This window comes from Procambarus clarkii, chromosome 24 (genome assembly GCF_040958095.1).
Source record: "Procambarus clarkii isolate CNS0578487 chromosome 24, FALCON_Pclarkii_2.0, whole genome shotgun sequence".
Taxonomy (NCBI): Eukaryota; Metazoa; Arthropoda; class Malacostraca; order Decapoda; family Cambaridae; genus Procambarus; species Procambarus clarkii.
Genome location: NC_091173.1, coordinates 24,133,720 through 24,159,481, shown reverse-complemented (window position 1 = coordinate 24,159,481; position 25,762 = coordinate 24,133,720). Strand labels below are relative to the sequence as shown.

General features: G+C 47.5%; 1 long non-coding RNA gene across 1 annotated transcript; it reads left to right on the top strand.

Moving 5' to 3' along the window:
* Positions 1-292: 292 nt before the first annotated feature.
* Positions 293-25,478, top strand: LOC138368115 (uncharacterized). The gene is made up of 2 exons (XR_011229487.1): positions 293-1,524; positions 25,303-25,478. It is a non-coding gene; the product is annotated as an uncharacterized lncRNA (long non-coding RNA).
* Positions 25,479-25,762: the final 284 nt, after the last annotated feature.

Here is a 25,762-nt window from a genome sequence, read left to right as displayed (position 1 = left end):
ATATAACAAATTATGGCAAAACACCAATGTACAACAGACTTATCTCCAAAGATGTTATCCCTCCTGGTCCATGCTATTTACTGAATACTTTATCGGCGGGAGTCAAAAACATTGCTCCCGCCCCGCGAAAATTGCCAAACTTAAAGAGTATTAATTTAACTTACATGGAGCAATATAATGTGACAAGAGTAATCTTAAACTAACTTAATTAATGCTCAGAGTTACATGCATAACAGAGATAATGTAATTATTAATACATGCAGTAATTATAAATAAAATAACAGAGGGAAATGTTGGCACGCCCACCAGCCACCAGGAACCAAAACTCTCTAACGGGGCGCTGCCCCCTGATGTTCAAACAATTACAGATTCCCATCAGTGCTTCCCACTGATGGTCATTACAAAACCACTCCTCCCACGGAATCAGCTGTAAGCAAACAAAGAAAATATAACCGCTCCCACGGTGGGTAAAGTTGGGCCTATTCCAACATATAATATATAACTCATACCAGCAATGGAATATATAAACACCTAACTCACATACAGGTAATAAAGTATATATTCATATTATACACAATGCATATATAAGTACAAATTAATTTATTCAATTACGTATCTTATAGAGGTACGTAACATCCACCCCTATATTTTTTCCTTCCCAGCTTAGAAGAGTCATATCTCCGTAGCCTAAGTGTTTTCTAATGTTCAGGGAACATTTTCATGTGTGGGAGAGCGGGGAGCGTGATTAAGCTGGCTGTAAAGTGGCCAGCTAAGTTTGAAAATGCAAGGGGCTTACGCCTTTTGAAGCACAAGACGGTGACGAGCCATCCTGTTTCCCGCTAAGACGTCCTTCCTAGCACCTGATTGGCCAGGTGAGGTCACGTGCCGGAAGTGACCAATGACGAGAGCCCTCGGGCGGTGTGACGTCTTGAGGTTGAGGGGCGGCTGGCACCTGGGGCGGGAAGACAGTACGTCACGAGCCGTCAGAGAGGGAAGACGCGTTCGAGCGAGCTCCGGACCTAGAGAGCCCTTACCAATAGATTTAAGCTCCGCTTCGATTCTGCAGACAGTCTAGGAAGCCATCCGACTTCCGTGGAGTGCCCGGAGGCAAGGACGGACCGGATTGAAGAGCCGTATCAAGAGTCTGCAGCAGAGGGAACGTTGGGCTGGTGACGTCTGGGACGCCCACTAGAGGACAACGTCTAACAATCATCAAACGAGAAGCTAGGGCTGGGCCCAAATCTACTGGCAGTTAAGGCGAGGGGGGATCTGTGCTGGACTGTGAAGAGTCGGCAGTGCCAGTGAGTGTGGAGGACGACGACGGAGGTAGCTGTCTCCAGTACCCCAGAGAATAGGAGGAGGAAGGCAGTACCTGTTGGATGTGAGCACGGCGAGGACGCGTTACCACGAAGGCGGGGGAGGAACCTGTGTGTGTGTGGAAACTGTTCATCAGGAGACCAAAACCAGGAATCTCAACATCTCTCAACAGAGGACGAGTCAGCTTCGTGGTTGGAGTGAAATAAGGTAGATAATTGTCCCTCCCTTACCCCTTTTTGAGCTAGGCAAGTTAGGGTATTTTATATAATGTGAACATTCCTCCTCATTTTATTGTCTGAGTGACAGGACGTTAGGCTAGGAGCCAGAAACTCATTTATGCATGAGTTAATGTGGGCGAGCATTAGCGTGGTGATGTTAGTGATCCTGGAAGGGTAGTTGGTGTGCAAGGAGCCACCAACGTACCCTGAAACGCTCAGGTGATTGCGTGGCTGGAGGCGTGGGAAACTACGACGTTCTGACAGCTAGAGCCGTCAGCTGATCGTGCTGCCAGAGGCGCGAGGTGTGTGCCCGCGCCGGGGGAGTGGATCCAGTCAGCTGACGTGTTGCTAGAGACGTGTCATCCATAAATGCTGCCGCCAGCGGATGATTCCTACATAGACATTTCTTTATGCCACATATAAATGTATATATTTTGTCTGCAGTAAACTTTTAAACTAACTGAGGAGTTTAAGTGAGCCTCCATTCTCTAGGGCTATATTTATGTATATCTATGAGACCGTTAGTGACACCTTGCACTGCACATGATATTGCATCCTTGTTTAAAATATCCATTAAGGCCACTGACGTGTTGCTGGGGCACGAGCATAAACACCCAGCTGGCGACCTGAGAAGACTAGATAAAGAAGTAGAAGAAAGCGTTCCAGTGTCAGGACAGGCAGGTTTGAGTGAGTTATAAGAAGCTTGAACCTCCCCACTCGCTAGGGGTGTATAAGGCCAGCCCTTAGTTGACTAGGGGAGCCAAAGGATGAGCAGTGGAGCTCGGCACTGAAGGGCTAAGACCTCTGGGACGACCCCAACCACAGGGTGGAAGGGGGTGAACCCTGACAATATATAAATATATATATATATATATATATATATATATATATATATATATATATATATATATATATATATATATATATATATATATATATATATAACTGAAAACTCACACCCCAGAAGTGACTCGAACCCATACTCCCAGAAGCAACGCAACTGGTATGTACAAGGCGCCTTAATCCACTTGACCATCACGACCGGACATAATGAGGTGATAGCCGAGGCTATTTGAAACACCCCACCGCCGGCACTCGGATAGTAAACTTGGGCATAGCATTTTACCAAATCACCTCATTCTTTGGGGCACACGTGAGGAACACAAATGCGAACAAGCCTGAATGGTCCCCAGGACAATATGCAACTGAAAACTCACACCCCAGAAGTGACTCGAACCCATACTCCCAGAAGCAACGCAACTGGTATGTACAAGACGCCTTAATCCACTTGACCATCACGACCGGACATAATGAGGTGATAGCCGAGGCTATTTGAACCACCCCACCGCCGGCACTCGGATAGTAAACTTGGGCATAGCATTTTACCAAATCACCTCATTCTTTGGGGCACACGTGAGGAACACAAATGCGAACAAGCCTGAATGGTCCCCAGGACAATATGCAACTGAAAACTCACACCCCAGAAGTGACTCGAACCCATACTCCCAGAAGCAACGCAACTGGTATGTACAAGACGCCTTAATCCACTTGACCATCACGACCGGACATAATGAGAATGAGGTGATTTGGTAAAATGCTATGCCCAAGTTTATTATCCGAGTGCCGGCGGTGGGGTGGTTCAAATAGCCTCGGCTATCACCTCATTATGTCCGGTCCTGATGGTCAAGTGGATTAAGGCGTCTTGTACATACCAGTTGCGTTGCTTCTGGGAGTATGGCTTCGAGTCACTTCTGGGGTGTGAGTTTTCAGTTGCATATTGTCCTGGAGACCATTCAGGCTTGTTCGCATTTGTGTTCCTCACGTGTGCCCCAAAGAATGAGGTGATTTGGTAAAATGCTATGCCCAAGTTTACTATCCGAGTGCCGGCGGTGGGGTGGTTCTAATAGCCTCGGCTATCACCTCATTATGTCCGGTCGTGATGGTCAAGTGGATTAAGGCGTCTTGTACATACCAGTTGCGTTGCTTCTGGGAGTATGGGTTCGAGTCACTTCTGGGGTGTGAGTTTTCAGTTGCATATTGTCCTGGGGACTATTCAGGCTTGTTCGCATTTGTGTTCCTCACGTGTGCCCCAAAGAATGAGGTGATTTGGTAAAATGCTATGCCCAAGTTTACTATCCGAGTGCCGGCGGTGGGGTGGTTCAAATAGCCTCGGCTATCACCTCATTATGTCCGGTCGTGATGGTCAAGTGGATTAAGGCGTCTTGTACATACCAGTTGCGTTGCTTCTGGGAGTATGGGTTCGAGTCACTTCTGGGGTGTGAGTTTTCAGTTGCATATTGTCCTGGGGACCATTCAGGCTTGTTCGCATTTGTGTTCCTCACGTGTGCCCCAAAGAATGAGGTGATTTGGTAAAATGCTATGCCCAAGATTACTATCCGAGTGCCGGCGGTGGGGTGGTTCAAATAGCCTCGGCTATCACCTCATTATGTCCGGTCGTGATGGTCAAGTGGATTAAGGCGTCTTGTACATACCAGTTGCGTTGCTTCTGGGAGTATGGGTTCGAGTCACTTCTGGGGTGTGAGTTTTCAGTTGCATATTGTCCTGGGGACCATTCAGGCTTGTTCGCATTTGTGTTCCTCACGTGTGCCCCAAAGAATGAGGTGATTTGGTAAAATGCTATGCCCAAGATTACTATCCGAGTGCCGGCGGTGGGGTGGTTCAAATAGCCTCGGCTATCACCTCATTATGTCCGGTCGTGATGGTCAAGTGGATTAAGGCGTCTTGTACATACCAGTTGCGTTGCTTCTGGGAGTATGGGTTCGAGTCACTTCTGGGGTGTGAGTTTTCAGTTGCATATTGTCCTGGGGACCATTCAGGCTTGTTCGCATTTGTGTTCCTCACGTGTGCCCCAAAGAATGAGGTGATTTGGTAAAGTGCTATGCCCAAGATTACTATCCGAGTGCCGGCGGTGGGGTGGTTCAAATAGCCTCAGCTATCACCTCATTATGTCCGGTCGTGATGGTCAAGTGGATTAAGGCGTCTTGTACATACCAGTTGCGTTGCTTCTGGGAGTATGGGTTCGAGTCACTTCTGGGGTGTGAGTTTTCAGTTGCATATTGTCCTGGGGACCATTCAGGCTTGTTCGCATTTGTGTTCCTCACGTGTGCCCCAAAGAATGAGGTGATTTGGTAAAATGCTATGCCCAAGATTACTATCCGAGTGCCGGCGGTGGGGTGGTTCAAATAGTCTCGGCTATCACCTCATTATGTCCGGTCGTGATGGTCAAGTGGATTAAGGCGTCTTGTACATACCAATTGCGTTGCTTCTGGGAGTATGGGTTCGAGTCACTTCTGGGGTGTGAGTTTTCAGTTGCATATTGTCCTGGGGACCATTCAGGCTTGTTCGCATATATATATATATATATATATATATATATATATATATATATATATATATATATATATATATATATATATATATATATATATATAACTTAAAACTCACACCCCAGAAGTGACTCGAACCCATACTACCAGGAGCAACGCAACTGGTATGTACAGGATGCCATATTCCGCTTGACCATCACGACCCGACAAATAGCCGAAGCTATTTGAACCACTTCCCCGTCGGCATTCGGATGGTAATCTTGGGCATAGCATTTTATCAAATCACCTCATTCTTTGGGGCACACGTGAGGAACACAAATGCGAACAAGCCTGAACAAGCGTCTGACGGAGTCGGCGTCTGACGGAGTCGGCGTCTGAGGGGGGTTGGCGTCAGAGGGAGTCGGCTTCTGAAGGGGTCGGCGTCTGAGGGGGTCGGCGTCTGAGGGAGTCGGCGTCTGAGGGAGTCGGCGTCTGAGGGGGTCGGCGTCTGAGGGGGTCGGCGTCTGAGGGAGTCGGCGTCTGAGGGGGTGGGCGTCTGACGGAGTCGACCCCCTCAGTCGACGTCTGAGGGGGTCGGCGTCTGAGGGAGTCGGCCGCTGAGGGAGTCGACGTCTGAGGGGGTCGGCGTCTGAGGGAGTCGGCGTCTGAGGGAGTCGGCGTCTGAGGGGGTCGGCGTCTGAGGGGGTCGGCGTCTGAGGGGGTCGGCGTCTGAGGGAGTCGGCGTCTGAGGGGGTCGGCGTCTGAGGGAGTCGGCCGCTGAGGGAGTCGACGTCTGAGGGGGTCGGCGTCTGAGGGAGTCGGCGTCTGAGGGGGTCGGCGTCTGACGGGGTGGGCGTCTGAGGGGGTGGGCGTCTGAGGGAGTCGACGTCTGAGGGGGTCGGCGTCTGAGGGGGTCGGCGTCTGAGAAGGTGGGCGTCTGACGGAGTCGACATCTGAGGGAGTCGGCGTCTGAGGGGGTCGGCGTCTGAGGGAGTCGGCGTCTGAGGGGGTCGACGTCTGAGGGGGTCGGCGTCTGAAGGAGTCGACGTCTGAGGGAGTCGGCGTCTGAGGGGGTCGGCCGCTGAGGGAGTCGGCGTCTGAGGGGGTCGGCGTCTTAGGGGGTCGGCGTCTGACGGGGGTGGGCGTCTGACGGAGTCGACATCTGAGGGAGTCGGCGTCTGAGGGGGTCGGCGTCTGAGGGAGTCGGCGTCTGAGGGGGTCGGCGTCTGAGGGAGTCGGCGTCTGAGGGGGTCGGCGTCTGAGGGAGTCGGCGTCTGAGGGGGTCGGCGTCTGACGGGATGGGCGTCTGAGGGGGTCGACGTCTGAGGGAGTCGGCGTCTGAGGGGGTCGGCGTCTGAGGGAGTCGGCGTCTGAGGGGGTCGGCGTCTGAGGGAGTCGGCGTCTGAGGGGCTGGGCGTCTGACGGGATGGGCGTCTGAGGGGGTCGACATCTGAGGGAGTCGGCGTCTGAGGAGATGGGCGTCTGACGGAGTCGACATCTGAGGGAGTCGGCGTCTGAGGGGGTCGGCGTCTGAGGGAGTCGGCCGCTGAGGGAGTCGACGTCTGAGGGGGTCGGCGTCTGAGGGGGTCGGCGTCTGAGGGGGTGGGCGTCTGAGGGGGTCGGCGTCTGAGGGAGTCGGCGTCTGAGGGGGGTCGGCGTCTGAGGGAGTCGGCGTCTGAGGGAGTCGGCGTCTGAGGGGGTCGGCGTCTGAGGGGGTCGGCGTCTGAGGGGGGTGGGCGTCTAACGGAGTCGACATCTGAGGGAGTCGGCGTCTGAGGGGGTCGGCGTCTGAGGGAGTCGGCGTCTGAGGGGGTCGACGTCTGAGGGGGTCGGCGTCTGAGGGGGTCGACCGCTGAGGGAGTCGACGTCTGAGGGGGTGGGCGTCTGAGGGAGTCGACATCTGAGGGAGTCGGCGTCTGAGGGGTCGGCGTCTGAGGGAGTCGACGTCTGAGGGTGTCGGCGTCTGAGGGAGTCGGCGTCTGAGGGGGGTCGGCGTCTGACGGGGTGGGCGTCTGAGGGGGTGGGCGTCTGAGGTAGTCGACATCTGAGGGAGTCGGCGTCTGAGGGGTCGGCGTCTGAGGGAGTCGGCCGCTGAGGGAGTCGACGTCTGAGGGGGTCGGCGTCTGAGGGGGTCGGCGTCTGAGGGAGTCGACGTCTGAGGGGGTCGGCGTCGGACGGGGTGGGCGTCTGAGGGGGTCGACGTCTGAGGGATTCGGCGTCTGAGGGGGTCGGCGTCTGAGGGGGTCGGCGTATGACGGGGTGGGCGTCTGAGGGGGTGGGTGTCTGAGGGAGTCGACATCTGAGGGAGTCGGCGTCTGAGGGGGTCGGCCTCTGACGGGGTGGGCGTCTGAGGGGGTCGACGTCTGAGGGAGTCGGCGTCTGAGGGGGTCGGCGTCTGGCGGGGTCGGCGTCTGAGGGGGTGGGCGTCTGAGGGAGTCGACATCTGAGGGAGTCGGCGTCTGAGGGGGTCGGCGTCTGAGGGGGTCGGCCGCTGAGAGAGTCGACGTCTGAGGGGGTCGGCGTCTGAGGGGGTCGGCGTCTGAGGGAGTCGATGTCTGAGGGGGTCGGCGTCTGACGGGGTGGGCGTCTGAGGGGGTCGACGTCTGAGGGAGTCGGCGTCTGAGGGAGTCGCGGCGTCTGAGGGGGTCGGCGTCTGAGGGGGTCGGCGTCTGAGGGGGTCGGCGTCTGAGGGAGTCGGCGTCTGAGGGGGTCGGCGTCTGAGGGGGGTGGGCGTCTTACGGAGTCGACATCTGAGGGAGTCGGCGTCTGAGGGGGTCGGCGTCTGAGGGGGTGGGCGTCTGAGGGAGTCGACGTCTGAGGGGGTCGGCGTCTGAGGGGGTCGGCGTCTGAGGGGGTCACCGTCTGACGGGGTGGGCGTCTGAGGGAGTCGGCGTCTGAGGGGGTCGGCGTCTGAAGGGGTCGGCGTCTGAAGGAGTCGGCGTCTGAGGGAGTCGGCGTCTGAGGGGGTCGGCGTCTGAGGGGGTCGGCGTCTGAGGGGGTCGGCGTCTGAGGGAGTCGGCGTCTGAGGGGGTGGGCGTCTGACGGAGTCGACATCTGAGGGAGTCGGCGTCTGAGGGGGTCGGCGTCTGAGGGAGTCGGCCGCTGAGGGAGTCGACGTCTGAGGGGGTCGGCGTCTGAGGGGGTCGGCGTCTGAGGGGGTGGGCGTCTGAGGGGGTCGGCGTCTGAGGGAGTCGGCGTCTGAGGGGGGTCGGCGTCTGAGGGAGTCGGCGTCTGAGGGAGTCGGCGTCTGAGGGGGTCGGCGTCTGAGGGGGTGGGCGTCTAACGGAGTCGACATCTGAGGGAGTCGGCGTCTGAGGGGGTCGGCGTCTGAGAAAGTCGGCGTCTGAGGGGGTCGACGTCTGAGGGGGTCGGCGTCTGAGGGAGTCGACGTCTGAGGGGGTCGGCCGCTGAGGGAGTCGACGTCTGAGGGGGTCGGCGTCTGACGGGGTCGGCGTCTCAGGGGGTGGGCGTCTGAGGGAGTCGACATCTGAGGGAGTCGGCGTCTGAGAGGTCGGCGTCTGAGGGAGTCGACGTCTGAGGGTGTCGGCGTCTGAGGGAGTCGGCGTCTGAGGGGGGTCGGCGTCTGACGGGGTGGGCGTCTGAGGGAGTCGACATCTGAGGGAGTCGGCGTCTGAGGGGTCGGCGTCTGAGGGAGTCGGCCGCTGAGGGAGTCGACGTCTGAGGGGGTCGGCGTCTGAGGGGGTCGGCGTCTGAGGGAGTCGACGTCTGAGGGGGTCGGCGTCTGACGGGGTGGGCGTCTGAGAGGGTCGACGTCTGAGGGAGTCGGCGTCTGAGGGGGTCGGCGTCTGAGGGGGTCGGCGTCTGACGGGGTGGGCGTCTGAGGGGGTGGGTGTCTGAGGGAGTCGACATCTGAAGGAGTCGGCGTCTGAGGGGGTCGGCCTCTGACGGGGTGGGCGTCTGAGGGGGTCGACGTCTGAGGGAGTCGGCGTCTGAGGGGGTCGGCGTCTGAGGGGGTCGGCGTCTGGCGGGGTCGGCGTCTGAGGGGGTGGGCGTCTGAGGGAGTCGACATCTGAGGGAGTCGGCGTCTGAGGGGGTCGGCGTCTGAGGGGGTCGGCCGCTGAGAGAGTCGACGTCTGAGGGGGTCGGCGTCTGAGGGGGTCGGCGTCTGAGGGAGTCGACGTCTGAGGGGGTCGGCGTCTGACGGGGTGGGCGTCTGAGGGGGTCGACGTCTGAGGGAGTCGGCGTCTGAGGGAGTCGCGGCGTCTGAGGGGGTCGGCGTCTGAGGGAGTCGGCGTCTGAGGGGGTCGGCGTCTGAGGGATTCGACGTCTGAGGGGGTCGGCGTCTGAGGGGGTCGGCGTCTGAGGGAGTCGGCGTCTGAGGGGGTCGGCGTCTGAGGGGGGTGGGCGTCTTACGGAGTCGACATCTGAGGGAGTCGGCGTCTAAGGGGGTCGGCGTCTGAGGGGGTGGGCGTCTGAGGGAGTCGACGTCTGAGGGGGTCGGCGTCTGAGGGGGTCACCGTCTGACGGGGTGGGCGTCTGAGGGAGTCGGCGTCTGAGGGGGTCGGCGTCTGACGGGGTGGGCGTCTGACGGGGTGGGCGTCTGAGGGAGTCGACGTCTGAGGGGGTCGGCGTCTGACGGGGTGGGCGTCTGAGGGGGTGGGCGTCTGAGGGAGTCGGCGTCTGAGGGGGTCACCGTCTGACGGGGTGGGCGTCTGAGGGAGTCGGCGTCTGAGGGGGTCGGCGTCTGACGGGGTGGGCGTCTGACGGGGTGGGCGTCTGAGGGAGTCGACGTCTGAGGGGGTCGGCGTCTGACGGGGTGGGCGTCTGAGGGGGTGGGCGTCTGAGGGAGTCGGCGTCTGAGGGGGTCGGCATCTGAGGGGGTCGGCGTCTGAGGGAGTCGACGTCTGAGGGAGTCGGCGTCTGAGGGGGTCGGCGTCTGAGGGGGTCGGCGTCTGAGGGGGTCGGCGTCTGAGGGAGTCGGCGTCTGAGGGGGTCGGCGTCTGAGGGGGTCGGCGTCTGAGGGGGTCGGCGTCTGAAGGAGTCGGCGTCTGAGGGAGTCGGCGTCTGAGGGGGTCGGCGTCTGAGGGGGTCGGCGTCTGAGGGGGTCGGCGTCTGAGGGGGTCGGCGTCTGAGGGGGTCGGCGTCTGAGGGGGTCGGCGTCTGAGGGGGTCGGCGTCTGAGGGAGTCGACGTCTGAGAGTCGTATGTGGAACTAATCAACTTTATTATAGTGCAGAAATATACAGTGATTAAGAGACCTTATTGGTACTGGTGTCACCGGTACTTTATTGGTACTGGTGACGGCGGTACTTTATTGGTACTGGTGACGGCGGTCCTTTATCGGTACTGGGGACGGCGGTACTTTATTGGTACTGGGGACGGCGGTACTTTATTGGTACTGGTGACGGCGGTCCTTTATCGGTACTGGGGACGGCGGTACTTTATTGGTACTGGTGACGGCGGTACTTTATTGGTACTGGGGACGGCGGTACTTTATTGGTACTGGTGACGGCGGTCCTTTATCGGTACTGGTGTCACCGGTACTTTATTGGTACTGGGGACGGCGGTACTTTATTGGTACTGGTGACGGCGGTCCTTTATCGGTATTGGTGTCACCGGTACTTTATTGGTACTGGGGACGGTGGTACTTTATTGGTACTGGGGACGGCGGTACTTTATTGGTACTGGTGACGGCGGTACTTTATTGGTACTGGTGACGGTGGTACTTTATTGGTACTGGGGACGGTGGTCTTTTATCGGTACTGGGGACGGTGGTACTTTATTGGTACTGGGGACGGCGGCACTTTATTGGTACTGGTGACGGTGGTACTTTATTGGTACTGGGGACGGTGGTACTTTATTGGTACTGGGGACGGTGGTCCTTTATCGGTACTGGGGACGGTGGTACTTTATTGGTACTGGGGACGGCGGCACTTTATTGGTACTGGTGACGGTGGTACTTTATTGGTACTGGGGACGGTGGTACTTTATTGGTACTGGGGACGGTGGAACTTTATTGGTACTGGTGACGGTGGTCCTTTATTGGTACTGGTGACGGTGGTCCTTTATTGGTACTGGTGACGGTGGTACTTTATTGGTACTGGTGACGGTGGTCCTTTATTGGTACTGGGGACGGTGGTACTTTATTGGTACTGGTGACGGTGGTACTTTATTGGTACTGGGGACGGCGGTACTTTATTGGTACTGGTGACGGTGGTACTTTATTGGTACTGGGGACGGTGGTACTTTATTGGTACTGGTGACGGCGGTACTTTATTGGTACTGGGGACGGTGGTCCTTTATTGGTACTGGTGTCGGTGGTACTTTATACAGTGGCTGATACCTATCTACGTTACAGTACAGTTGAGGGAGGCGGGGCAGCCACCTTCAGGGAGACCCAGAAAATCCACAAGTACAGAGACCTGAAAGGTTGTTACAGGTTCGTGCCGATAGGCTCTGAGACTCTGGGCGCCTGGGGTAAATGTGCCCTTAAGTTCCTAAAGGAGGTTGGTGAGGAACTTATTGGGAAAACTAGAGACCCACGAGCGGCCAGTTTCCTGTTCCAGCGCCTCAGTGTCGCAGTACAGAGAGGTAATGCGTGCTGTATCCTGGGTACGCACCCAACCTCCGAGGAGCTGGACGATGTCTTCGAACGCTGATTGTTATATTGTTATATATGTGTGTGTGTGTTCTCTGTAAACTGTAGCATTGTTATATATGTGTGTGTGTGTTCTCTGTAAACTGTAGCATTGTTATATGTGTGTGTGTGTGTTCTCTGTAAACTGTAGCATTGTTATATATGTGTGTGTGTGTTCTCTGTAAACTGTAGCATTGTTATATATGTGTGTGTGTGTTCTCTGTAAACTGTAGCATTGTTATATATGTGTGTGTGTGTTCTCTGTAAACTGTAGCATTGTTATATATGTGTGTGTGTGTTCTCTGTAAACTGTAGCATTGTTATATATGTGTGTGTGTGTTCTCTGTAAACTGTAGCATTGTTATATATGTGTGTGTGTGTTCTCTGTAAACTGTAGCATTGTTATATATGTGTGTGTGTGTTCTCTGTAAACTGTAGCATTGTTATATATGTGTGTGTGTGTTCTCTGTAAACTGTAGCATTGTTATATATGTGTGTGTGTTCTCTGTAAACTGTAGCATTGTTATATATGTGTGTGTGTGTTCTCTGTAAACTGTAGCATTGTTATATATGTGTGTGTGTGTTCTCTGTAAACTGTAGCATTGTTATATATGTGTGTGTGTGTTCTCTGTAAACTGTAGCATTGTTATATATGTGTGTGTGTGTTCTCTGTAAACTGTAGCATTGTTATATATGTGTGTGTGTGTTCTCTGTAAACTGTAGCATTGTTATATGTGTGTGTGTGTGTTCTCTAGTAAACTGTAGCAGTTGTTATATGTGTGTGTGTGTTCTCTGTAAACTGTAGCATTGTTATATGTGTGTGTGTGTTCTCTGTAAACTGTAGCATTGTTATATGTGTGTGTGTGTTCTCTGTAAACTGTAGCATTGTTATATATGTGTGTGTGTGTTCTCTGTAAACTGTAGCATTGTTATATATGTGTGTGTGTGTTCTCTGTAAACTGTAGCATTGTTATATGTGTGTGTGTGTTCTCTGTAAACTGTAGCATTGTTATATGTGTGTGTGTGTTCTCTGTAAACTGTAGCATTGTTATATGTGTGTGTGTGTTCTCTGTAAACTGTAGCATTGTTATATATGTGTGTGTGTGTTCTCTGTAAACTGTAGCATTGTTATATATGTGTGTGTGTGTTCTCTGTAAACTGTAGCATTGTTATATATGTGTGTGTGTGTTCTCTGTAAACTGTAGCATTGTTATATATGTGTGTGTGTGTTCTCTGTAAACTGTAGCATTGTTATATATGTGTGTGTGTGTTCTCTGTAAACTGTAGCGTTGTTATATATGTGTGTGTGTGTTCTCTGTAAACTGTAGCGTTGTTATATATGTGTGTGTGTGTTCTCTGTAAACTGTAGCGTTGTTATATATGTGTGTGTGTGTTCTCTGTAAACTGTAGCGTTGTTATATGTGTGTGTGTGTGTTCTCTGTAAACTGTAGCGTTGTTATATATGTGTGTGTGTTCTCTGTAAACTGTAGCGTTGTTATATATGTGTGTGTGTGTTCTCTGTAAACTGTAGCGTTGTTATATGTGTGTGTGTGTGTTCTCTGTAAACTGTAGCGTTGTTATATATGTGTGTGTGTTCTCTGTAAACTGTAGCGTTGTTATATATGTGTGTGTGTTCTCTGTAAACTGTAGCATTGTTATATATGTGTGTGTGTTCTCTGTAAACTGTAGCATTGTTATATATGTGTGTGTGTGTTCTCTGTAAACTGTAGCATTGTTATATATGTGTGTGTGTTCTCTGTAAACTGTAGCGTTGTTATATATGTGTGTGTGTTCTCTGTAAACTGTAGCATTGTTATATGTGTGTGTGTGTGTTCTCTGTAAACTGTAGCGTTGTTATATATGTGTGTGTGTTCTCTGTAAACTGTAGCATTGTTATATATGTGTGTGTGTGTTCTCTGTAAACTGTAGCATTGTTATATATGTGTGTGTGTTCTCTGTAAACTGTAGCGTTGTTATATATGTGTGTGTGTTCTCTGTAAACTGTAGCATTGTTATATATGTGTGTGTGTGTTCTCTGTAAACTGTAGCGTTGTTATATGTGTGTGTGTGTGTTCTCTGTAAACTGTAGCGTTGTTATATATGTGTGTGTGTTCTCTGTAAACTGTAGCGTTGTTATATGTGTGTGTGTGTTCTCTGTAAACTGTAGCGTTGTTATATGTGTGTGTGTGTGTTCTCTGTAAACTGTAGCGTTGTTATATGTGTGTGTGTGTTCTCTGTAAACTGTAGCGTTGTTATATGTGTGTGTGTGTGTTCTCTGTAAACTGTAGCGTTGTTATATGTGTGTGTGTGTGTTCTCTGTAAACTGTAGCGTTGTTATATATGTGTGTGTGTGTTCTCTGTAAACTGTAGCATTGTTATATGTGTGTGTGTGTTCTCTGTAAACTGTAGCGTTGTTATATGTGTGTGTGTGTGTTCTCTGTAAACTGTAGCGTTGTTATATGTGTGTGTGTGTGTTCTCTGTAAACTGTAGCGTTGTTATATGTGTGTGTGTGTTCTCTGTAAACTGTAGCGTTGTTATATGTGTGTGTGTGTGTTCTCTGTAAACTGTAGCGTTGTTATATATGTGTGTGTGTTCTCTGTAAACTGTAGCGTTGTTATATGTGTGTGTGTGTTCTCTGTAAACTGTAGCGTTGTTATATGTGTGTGTGTGTGTTCTCTGTAAACTGTAGCGTTGTTATATGTGTGTGTGTGTTCTCTGTAAACTGTAGCGTTGTTATATGTGTGTGTGTGTTCTCTGTAAACTGTAGCGTTGTTATATGTGTGTGTGTGTGTTCTCTGTAAACTGTAGCGTTGTTATATGTGTGTGTGTGTGTTCTCTGTAAACTGTAGCGTTGTTATATGTGTGTGTGTGTTCTCTGTAAACTGTAGCGTTGTTATATATGTGTGTGTGTGTTCTCTGTAAACTGTAGCGTTGTTATATATGTGTGTGTGTGTTCTCTGTAAACTGTAGCATTGTTATATGTGTGTGTGTGTTCTCTGTAAACTGTAGCGTTGTTATATATGTGTGTGTGTGTTCTCTGTAAACTGTAGCGTTGTTATATGTGTGTGTGTTCTCTGTAAACTGTAGCGTTGTTATATATATGTGTGTGTGTTCTCTGTAAACTGTAGCGTTGTTATATGTGTGTGTGTGTTCTCTGTAAACTGTAGCATTGTTATATGTGTGTGTGTGTGTTCTCTGTAAACTGTAGCGTTGTTATATGTGTGTGTGTGTTCTCTGTAAACTGTAGCATTGTTATATATGTGTGTGTGTTCTCTGTAAACTGTAGCATTGTTATATGTGTGTGTGTGTTCTCTGTAAACTGTAGCATTGTTATAAAACAATATAATTATATATAAACACTGATCACTATTTAAAAACTTAAATGAATAGATGGATATACTTAATGTAAATCTACCAGATACACGGCCATGTTAGTTAAGCAAAAACAAGCTCCACAAACTTATGTACTAAATGACAGATGCTCTCCAGCCAGCGTCACCCACGAGACTGGCCCGGCTAGAGCAGGCACGGCTTGGCGTCTACACGTTACCAACTAAGGAACACGTGAAATCTCTAGATACTCTGCTGTCTGAGAGTAATACTTATGAACATATTTGTAAATACAATAATATGCATTTAACACTAATAAAGTGTAATTAAAAGGAATGCACATACAATAACTTGAATAATTATAGTGGTGAATGAGTGAGGCTGTGTTGGGTGCACTGCACGCATCAGTGGAAGCCTCATATATGGTCATCCATACCATGAGACGCCACGCTCTCTCTCCCACATGAATTAACATGCAATAGCATTAACAAAATATCTCACACAAGCACACTACAGCATGCTACAATTAACTCAAACATATATATTAGAAAGCAAATGGATATAATGTTTAATTTCAAATATCTGAGGAAAGAATAATGAACATACAGGTTTATCATGGTAAATGTTAGAATCAAGTATTATGGATTGATAACACCGTTGAAGCAGTAAGTGTCAAGACATTAAATTACTTCAGTTCAAAATTCAATTTAAAAAATTAATCGGGAATAATGGGGTGCCTTTGACAAGTCGCCGGCTTCCTGTCCCTGTCGTTGCCTCCAGTTACGCAAGCGGCAAGGACTCGTGCAAGAAGGCTCATCTGTAGTCTTCACCAAGTCTGGTGGTAACAGTCTGAACATCAGAGCCTGCAACATTCTCAAAGTTCCGTACCTGGCCCAACTCCGTGGACAACAAGTAGTTGGCTCCCATAGTACTAGGCTTATAACCTTAAACAGTTACATGCGGGAACGGTCTTTCTCAAGAACATCACTCCATCAGCGACCATTCATTCCTAGGCTGACTTGCCTCTGGAAGTTGTTCGCTCAACACAAGAGATCAGGTCACCTGATCACATCAAGGCTCTGGCACACACTTACCTTCGGCTTTATCCTCTTCCTTATATAACTCTTACTTACAGTTAAATAAAGTTTATTCTTAATGATTCAAATAATAAACTCCCGAATTAAGTGGTTCTCTTGGAGCAGGATTCTACTGAGCTGAGGTAAGATAACAGCTCTTGCTTGCAGTTTTGATTCTTCAATCGACAGCCCTAATAAACCCCAGTCTTAGTTAAAAAAAAAAGATAGAGAAACAGACAGACAGAGAAACTAAATTAAAATTTTAAATTTTGCCTGTGGGGAAAGTTTATTGGGCAGCGCCACTCATCTTGTGAGTGGACACACCGCCATAGCAGCATATACAACACTCCCCAATAGGAAGAAAACCCGCTGGGTTGTTCATCCTGTCACTTGTACCCAGACACAGCTGGGACTTTCTTAACTGTATCAAGTGAACAGCTCCTCAAACAAGAAGATTAACATCTGTCAACCCTTAAAATTTTACGTTATTTTGCGGGTGAAAAATAGGGGAATCTTTTAAGAACAGTTTCTATATTTGACAAATAGTTTTCCTAACTCAAACAATGTGTGTTTATTATTGTACACATATTTCTAATATCTCTCCGATTTTCATATTCACGTAGATAGTGGTCAAGGCGGTGTCCATCACTCTCACCACAGATTCTGCAACTCCGCTGCTCAACTGTTGTTTCCATTCCATATCTCCATGGAAATTTGTATCCAAGATGGATTCTCGCTATTACTGATTCTCTCCCGCGGCCGCCTTCTCTTCATTCATAATGATTGGGATTGCCAGCTGCAACCATGTTGTACCATCGTACAGATTCACTGTTTGTGCTTCTATCCTCCTTTCCTCAGTTACCTTGTCACGGTGATGTTGCCTAACAATACCTCAAATTTGTAGAAGAATCTTGGGTATGAAGTATTCAATATGGTCTCCTTCAGCGCCTTCAGCAGCCAGCACATCTGCTCGTTCATTCCCACATATTCCAACATGGGAGGGGATCCACAGAAACCTGACGCCTCTTCCCAGGTTGGTTAGTACCCTCACAGCTCTCTTGATTTCAGCGACTATTGCAAGATTTTCTGCCCGATTTTTACTTAGGCTTTGTAGTGCTGCTTTTTGAATCATTGCAGATCACTGCACCATTAGTGTTTCATTCAAGGAATATTATAGCATAACAATGACAGTTAGCTCTGCTTGTATTGAAGTGGCATAGTTCTCAATACATGTTTATTCTTCATTTCCGCGTTGAAAGGCATTTTTCCTACCTACAGTGTATGCTGCACCAGACCTGCCATTAGCAGGATTAGATGACCCATTAGTGTAGATTTGATCTAGTTCATCTCCGGCTTCTTTATAAATTTTCTCGAGATACTTATGCCTCATTTATTGTAGTATCATGTTGGACTTTTTTCTCTATCATTTCATTGATGATAATCTTGCATGAGTCATCCTCCCAGGGAGGTAACCTCTCTACAGGCAGGAGCTCACGGGCTTGCTCAAGCAGGTGAAGTTCGTCGAGGTTGCAGAATGATCTGTGATGCCATTTTTTGCTTCTCCTGTTTCCCCCTGTAAGTAGCACAGAAATAAGTTTTTTCTTGGCAATATCATTGTAATGGCGATCTCTGGATATCTTAATTTACAAGCTTAGCATTCAGTTCCTTAATTCTGCTTTTAAAACTGGGGAGGGACAACTCTCGATGATTAGATGCTTTAGTAATTCTTGGAACTCCAAGAATGATTGTCATGGCTTCATTTTGTATGCTTTCGAGCATTTTCATATCACTTTGGGAGTAGGTGCATAAAACTGGTGCGGCATAGTCTATGACGGAGCGCACATAGGCTGTGTACATCATTTTAAGCACGGCATTAGAGACTCCATGTCCATTCCAGGTCATAGCCTTCAGTGCCCTGAGTCGACCTTTGCATGTTCCTATGAGTTGGTCAAGCTTCTCTTTCATCCCCTTGTTAGAGCCGACAGTGATGCCAAGGTACCGATAGTGGTCAACCCATTCAAATGTTACACTATTAATTTGTACTTCTTCATTTTCTTCCCGCTAGTGATGATAGTATGCTTTTGTTTTGTTTGTGGAGAGAGTGAAACCGAGCTCAATACATTTCCTTCCAAGGAGTTCAATGGACTGTTTAATTTTCCTAAGGTGGGAGTAGGGAAAAGTGTGACATAGAGCACCCCTCCATCGCTGAGAAGAAGGACTGATGGATAAGGGGTGATAATCGTGTGTCCCGGGTACGGTTTCCAGTTACCCCGTCCCTGCTCAAGTGTGATTATGTGCTGCACACCGGCCCCTTCACCTTGAGGCGGATGACAGATGGATGAGCATGACGGATGAGCGTGATGAATCACACGCTAAGTGTGTGCGCACCTAGTGAGGGTTTCCCGGTTCCCCCCCCCCCTCCCTCTCGAAGCCTGATTATGTGCCGTAGAGGCCCCCTTCATCAGTGGAGACCTAAATAAATACACGTCAAGAGTTGCTAATATACATCCGAATGGTGTTTACAAAAATAAATACACATTGAGAGTTGGTTATACATGCATCCAAATGCTTTTACAAAAAATATATAGCAGTTACTGAGTGGGTAATGTAGTAAATGATTCATATTATTTTAATGTTCATCATCAACATAGTGTTAGTAATTTAAATTCTTGTAACTTTATCAGTGTTAGATATGAACATTATAAAAATGTCATTATAGTCATCGAGACGCTTATACTCATTCTAATGAACAGCTCGTGTACAGTAGTAAATAATAAGTATAACTATCGAATGTTTACAAATATCCTGACAAGTTCATTGTGAGAGCTTTATGATAATTTAAATTTGTATAAATTAAACAGTGATCGATACCAACATTATAAAAATATATAAAGAGAGGTGTTAAACCCCGACCTCAAGGTGTGTGAGTTGGAGGAGTTTACACACGTGAGAGAAGCTCTGCCCTCAAGTAGAGGTGGTGTGTGTAGAGAGGTAAACCCCACACGTGAAAGTGTGTGTAGAGTGGAGGGGGTGAGAGAGACCTGCTGCTGGAGTAAACCTGTGATGATCAGCTAGGCATCTCCCTCCTTCAGGCGTGTGTTTTAGAAAGTAAATATTTATATAATAACTCACATACAAACGGCAGGAGAACGAGAGGTGTGCTCAGTGTGGATGTCACCTTCCAACTGAGGTACTAGTCTACCCAGCATGTTGTTAAGAGAGAGAGAGAGAGAGAGAGAGAGAGAGAGAGAGAGAGAGAGAGAGAGAGAGAGAGAGAGAGAGAGAGAGAGAGAGAGAGAGAGAGAGAGAGAGACAGAGAGAGAGAGACAGAGAGAGAGAGACAGAGAGAGAAGAGAGAGAGAGAGACAGAGAGAGAGAGAGACAGAGAGAGAGAGAGAGAGAGAGAGAGAGAGAGAGAGAGAGAGAGAGAGAGAGAGAGAGAGAGAGAGAGAGAGAGAGAGAGAGAGAGAGAGAGAGAGAGAGAGAGACAGAGACAGAGACAGAGACAGAGACAGAGACAGAGACAGAGAGAGAGAGACGAGAGACAGAGACAGAGACAGAGACAGAGACAGAGACAGAGACAGAGACAGAGACAGAGACAGAGAGAGAGAGAGAGAGAGAGAGAGAGAGAGACAGAGACAGAGACAGAGACAGAGACAGAGACAGAGACAGAGACAGAGACAGAGACAGAGAGAGAGAGAGAGAGAGAGAGAGAGAGAGAGAGAGAGAGACAGAGACAGAGACAGAGAGAGACAGAGAGAGACAGAGAGAGACAGAGAGAGAGAGAGAGAGAGAGAGAGAGAGAGAGAGAGAGAGAGAGAGAGAGAGAGACAGAGACAGAGACAGAGAGAGAGAGAGAGAGAGAGAGAGAGAGAGAGAGAGAGAGAGAGAGAGAGAGAGAGAGAGAGAGAGAGACAGAGAGAGAGAGACAGAGAGAGAGAGAGAGAGAGAGAGAGAGAGAGAGAGAGAGAGAGAGAGAGAGAGAGAGAGAGAGAGACAGAGACAGAGACAGAGACGAGAGAGAGAGAGAGAGAGAGAGAGAGAGAGAGAGAGAGAGAGAGAGAGAGAGAGAGAGAGAGAGAGAGAGAGAGAGAGAGAGAGACAGAGAGACAGAGACAGAGACAGAGACAGAGACAGAGAGAGAGAGAGAGAGAGAGAGAGAGAGAGAGAGAGAGACAGAGACAGAGACAGAGAGAGAGAGAGAGAGAGAGAGAGAGAGAGAGAGAGAGAGAGAGAGAGAGAGAGAGAGAGAGAGAGAGACAGAGACAGAGACAGAGAGAGAGAGAGAGAGAGAGAGAGAGAGAGAGAGAGAGAGAGAGAGAGAGAGACAGAGACAGAGACAGAGACAGAGAGAGAGAGAGAGAGAGAGAGAGAGAGAGAGAGAGAGAGAGACAGAGAGAGAGAGAGAGAGAGAGAGAGAGAGAGAGAGAGAGAGAGAGAGAGAGAGAGAGAGACAGAGACAGAGACAGAGACAGAGACAGAGAGAGAGAGAGAGAGAGAGAGAGAGAGAGAGAGAGACAGAGACAGAGACAGAGAGAGAGAGAGAGAGAGAGAGAGAGAGAGAGAGAGAGAGAGAGAGACAGAGAGAGAGAGACAGAGAGAGAGAGAGAGAGAGAGAGAGAGAGAGAGAGAGAGAGAGAGAGAGAGAGAGAGAGAGAGAGAGACAGAGACAGAGACAGAGACAGAGAGAGAGAGAGAGAGAGAGAGAGAGAGAGAGAGAGAGAGAGAGAGAGAGAGAGAGACAGAGACAGAGACAGAGACAGAGAGAGAGAGAGAGAGAGAGAGAGAGAGACAGAGACAGAGACAGAGACAGAGACAGAGACAGAGAGAGAGAGAGAGAGAGAGAGAGAGAGACAGAGACAGAGACAGAGACAGAGAGAGAGAGAGAGAGAGAGAGAGACAGAGACAGAGACAGAGACAGAGAGAGAGAGAGAGAGAGAGAGAGAGAGAGAGAGAGAGACAGAGACAGAGACAGAGACAGAGAGAGAGAGAGAGAGAGAGAGAGAGAGAGAGAGAGAGGAGAGAGAGAGAGAGAGAGAGAGAGAGAGAGACAGAGACAGAGACAGAGACAGAGACAGAGAGAGAGAGAGAGAGAGAGAGACAGAGACAGAGAGAGAGAGAGAGAGAGAGAGAGAGAGAGAGAGAGAGACAGAGAGAGAGAGAGAGACAGAGAGAGAGAGAAGAGAGAGAGAGAGAAGAGAGAGAGAGAGAGAGAGAGAGAGAGAGAGAGAGAGAGAGAGAGAGAGAGAGAGAGAGAGAGAGAGAGAGAGAGAGAGAGAGAGAGAGAGAGAGAGAAAATGATATATATATCATTATATATATAATGATATATATATAATTTTTTTATATATACAAGAAGGTACTCTGGGGGTTAACAGAGAACATATAAATTAAGTTGAATTTAAATTCTTGTAAAGCCACTAGCACGCATAGCGTTTCGGGCAAGTCCTTAATTAAACTAACAGATAATTTTTAGATAATTAATAGTAAAATTGACAAAAAATGTTTATAGGTACCTTACAGCTTTACTTTACATGGTACAGATAATTTTAAGTAGAATAATTACAGTAAAATATAAAAAAAATTACAGGTACATTGGAAGAAATTTTGACACAAAAGCAAATTAGAATAATACACAATAATAACAATACACAATAATGAACAAGGATTACTAGCTACATTAGGATAACATTTCAGGGTTATACATTGGTTCACTGAAGCACAATATGAGGATCATTACAAGGAGTAATGCGGTAGAATATGTACTCAATACTACAACTACGTTATCAGATGATATCTAAGATTACAATGGTAAAGTAATTTGGCTTAGGTACAAATTTTGGGGGACTGGGTAGCACAAGATACAGTGCGAAGATAAAGCACTAAGGTAGAAAACTATGAAGATGAAATTAGGTACTTTTTGGTTTTATTTTTGAATAAGGCAAAAGTTAGACAGCTTTTCAAATCATTATGGAGTGTGTTCCATAGACTGGGTCCCTTTATTTGCATAGAGTGTTAAAATAGATTAAGTTTGACTCTGAGGATATCAAAGAGATATTTATGTCTGGTGTGGTGAGTATGTGTTCTATTATATCTGTCCAGGAAGAGTTTCAGAACAGGTTTTGCACTTAAGACAAGGGTTTTATAAATGCAATTGACACAAGAGAATGCATGGAGTGAATTTAGGTTTAGCATGTTTAGGGATTTAAACAAGGGAGCTGTGTGTTGTCTGAAAGCAGAGTTTGTTATTATTCTGATAGCAGATTTTTGCTGGGTAATGATGGGCTTAAGGTGGTTTGCAGAGATTGAACCCCAAGCACAGATACCATAAGTAAGATAGGGATAGATAAGTGCATAATAGAGTGAGAGGAAAGCAGAGTAGGGTACATAATATCTGATCTTAGAGAGTATTCCAACTGTTTTAGAAACCTTTTTACTTATGTGTTGTATGTGGGTGGTGAAGATGAGTCTCTTGTCTAGGTATAGACCAAGGAACTTTCCATGATTTTTATTGCTAATGTTAATATTGTCTATCAGCAGGTGAATTGCATTTGTTGATTTGCATCCAAATAGGTAGTTGGTCTTTCCTATGTTTAGTGTAAGTTTGTTAGTTGATATCCACGAGTGGACTTTTTTTAACTCATTGTTTACAACATTATTTAATATGAGTGGGTTGGGGTCAGAGTAGATGAGGGTAGTATCATCAGCAAACAATATAGGTTTAAGCATGTTAGAGACATTAGGCAGATCATTGACGTATATAAGAAACAGGAGGGTCCTAGGATGCTGCCCTGTGGCACCCTACGGTTAGTGGTAGAGTAGGAGAGGTTGTATCATTGATGGCTTCATATTGGTGTCTGTCACTAAGATAGGATCGGATATAGTCAAGGGCAAGGCCTCGGATTCCGTAATGTTGGAGTTTAAGTAAGAGGTAGTTATGGTTAACAGTATCAAAGGCCTTTCTCAGGTCAATGAAGAGTCGAATCGGAAACTCTCTTTTGTCAAGGGCTGAGTAGATTAAGTCAAGCAGACTAACAATAGCATCATTGGTACTCTTTAAGGAGCAGACGCCAAACTGACAGGGACTTAGTGTATTGAATTTTACGAGATAGGAGTATAGCTGTTTGTAAATAATTTTTTCAAATATTTTTGATAATATGGGTAGATTTGATATTGGTCTATAATTGTTTATGTCTGCCGTGTTACCTTCTTTATGAACTCACGTTACTCTATCTTTTTTTAAGGATACCAGGGAAGATATGACTCCTAAGGATTTATTGAACAGCAAGGGTGGTGCAAGGGCATGGTATTCTCTTGTATACCATGGATGGTATTTCACTGATGTTCCCAGCTTTGGTGTTTAGCGAGTGAATGATGGACACAACATCTGTAGGGCTGATCGGTGAGAGGAGAAGAGAGTTTGGATAGCTGCCTGAAAGATATGTGGTAACATGTGTCTGGGTCTGTGGGATTTTTCGGGCAAGGTTAGCACCTAATCGATGAAAAGAAGCTATTAATTTCAGTTGCTGTTTCAAGATCTGTTGCAGGTGTATGTATAACTATCCTTGGAGATTTTTATCATATTATGTGAATGTTGTTTAGCTCCTAGGAAGTAAGAGATGGCCCTCCATGTGCTTTTCATGTTGTCTTTTGCTTCTCTGAATCTATTCTCGTAATAGGAACGCTTTGCTCTTCTTATTATACTGGTAAGCACTGATGAATACCTCTTAACAACTTCCTTTACAACTAGGCCAATCTTAAGTTTTTTTTTCATATTCATGATTCCTGTCGACTGCATTTAAGATGCCATTAGTGAGCCAGGGATTATTTAACCTTTTGCCAGTTACTTATATGGTGAGGAGAGGACAGTAAGTATTGTGAAGGCTTAGAATTTTGGAGAGGAAGAAGTTAATTAAGGAATTTACATCCTGTGTATTATTAAATTCAGATTCCCAGTTAATATTGTGGAGGGCAATTGTGAGATTGCCTATTGCTGCTTCACTGTGGAACCTAAAGGTAATTTTAGTATTAACTGGTGGTGTTATGGTCATGTTCGCTACAAGGAAGGTAGGATAGTGGTCAGTTGTTCTGTCAGTGATTATACCTGATGTGAGGGAGCTGTTATGTTGGTCCATGAGTTATCCAGGGTAGTTATGGATGTTTGAGTGAATCGGGTGGGCCTGGTGATTGTTGGGATGAGCATACAGGAATTCATGCTGTTAAGGAAATAGTCTACTTGAGGGCTGTTTTGTTGCCCCAGGTCAATATTGAAGTACCCCCCCCCCCCAGAACTATGTGATTTTTGTTGAGGTTGTTGTTTATGATAAGATTCCTTAAGTTGTCTCAGAATGCAGCTATGTTAGTATTGGGAAATCTATAGATGGCTCCAATAGTCAAGGAGGATTTAAGGGATTTAATTGAAAATTGAGCAAAACTACATTCACAGTAGCCATATCTATCACTTCAAAAAATATCTATCAAAAAACGATTCTTCGCGGCGGGGATCGTATTCCAGGGACCTGCCTGAAACGCTACGCGTACTAGTGGCTGTACAAGAATGTAACAACTATTGTATATATCTCAAAAAAAAAATTAACAAACAAGAAATATGAAAGTAATATTCTGTATATTAATACACTTTTATTTCAAATCAAGAGATAACTTTTATATTATTGTTTATTCTTTAACTGTTTCAATATGTTTGCCCTGTGAGGGGCCTGGTATTTACCTAAGTATAGTTACAGGATACGAGCTACACACGTGGTCTCCCATCTTGCCAGCATTCTTATAATGCTTTGAAACTCAGTACTGATAGTTTTGACCTCTACAATCTTCTCACTGGTTCCAACTGTGTAACACTGTTTGCAGAATTTAATTTTCTTATATTTCTTTGTCAGCTATGTTTAGTTAGTTTAAAATTTTAACATCTTGTTCTTGAATTTCCATGTTTCAGGAATTCTTTCCTTTCGATTTTGTGGATTCCAATTACTTTTTGACTACTTTAATCATATTGCCTGTTTTCCTTTTAGTTTTGGCATAGTTTTTTTTTTTTTGAGATATATACAAGAGTTGTTACATTCTTGTACAGCCACTAGTACGCGTAGCGTTTCGGGCAGGTCCCTGGAATACGATCCCCTGCCGCGAAGAATCGTTTTTTCATCCAAGTACACATTTTACTGTTGCGTTAAACAGAGGCTACAGTTAAGGAATTGCGCCCAGTAAATCCTCCCCGGCCAGGATACGAACCCATGACAAAGCGCTCGCGGAACACCAGGCGAGTGTCTTACCACTACACCACAGAGACTAAAGTTATTGTAAGCCTCTTACTTCTCTTACACACATTCTTCTGAATTAAGATTATTAACTTAGTATTAATTTAAATAAATTACAATTACCAATTGTAATCTGTAATTTAATAAATGTTATTGTATTTTCAGCCTGCGTGTAAATGGGGTGTATGGTGAAGCAGGCTGACGGCTGGACTGTGACGAGGCCGCTATCTTATCTCTTATCACCTAGTTGTCTTGCTTTTTTATTTGATTGTTGCTGCCGAAGCTTGAGCTACCTTATCCCTTTGTGTGTATTTAAGCTCAATAAACTTATTACAATTTAATTTTCAATTTTTCACCTAGTTGTGCTTGCATGCTTTAGCTTCTGGTCACTTTGGCTCCTTGGATCTGTGAGGCAGATGCCAGCTGTTATATGTAAGGCAGATGCCAGCTGTAATATGTAAGGCAGATGCCAGCTGTAATATGTAAGGCAGATGCCAGCTGTAATATGTAAGGCAGATGCCAGCTGTAATATGTAAGGCAGATGCCAGCTGTAATATGTAAGGCAGATGCCAGCTGTAATATGTAAGGCAGATGCCAGCTGTGATATGTAAGGCAGATGCCAGCT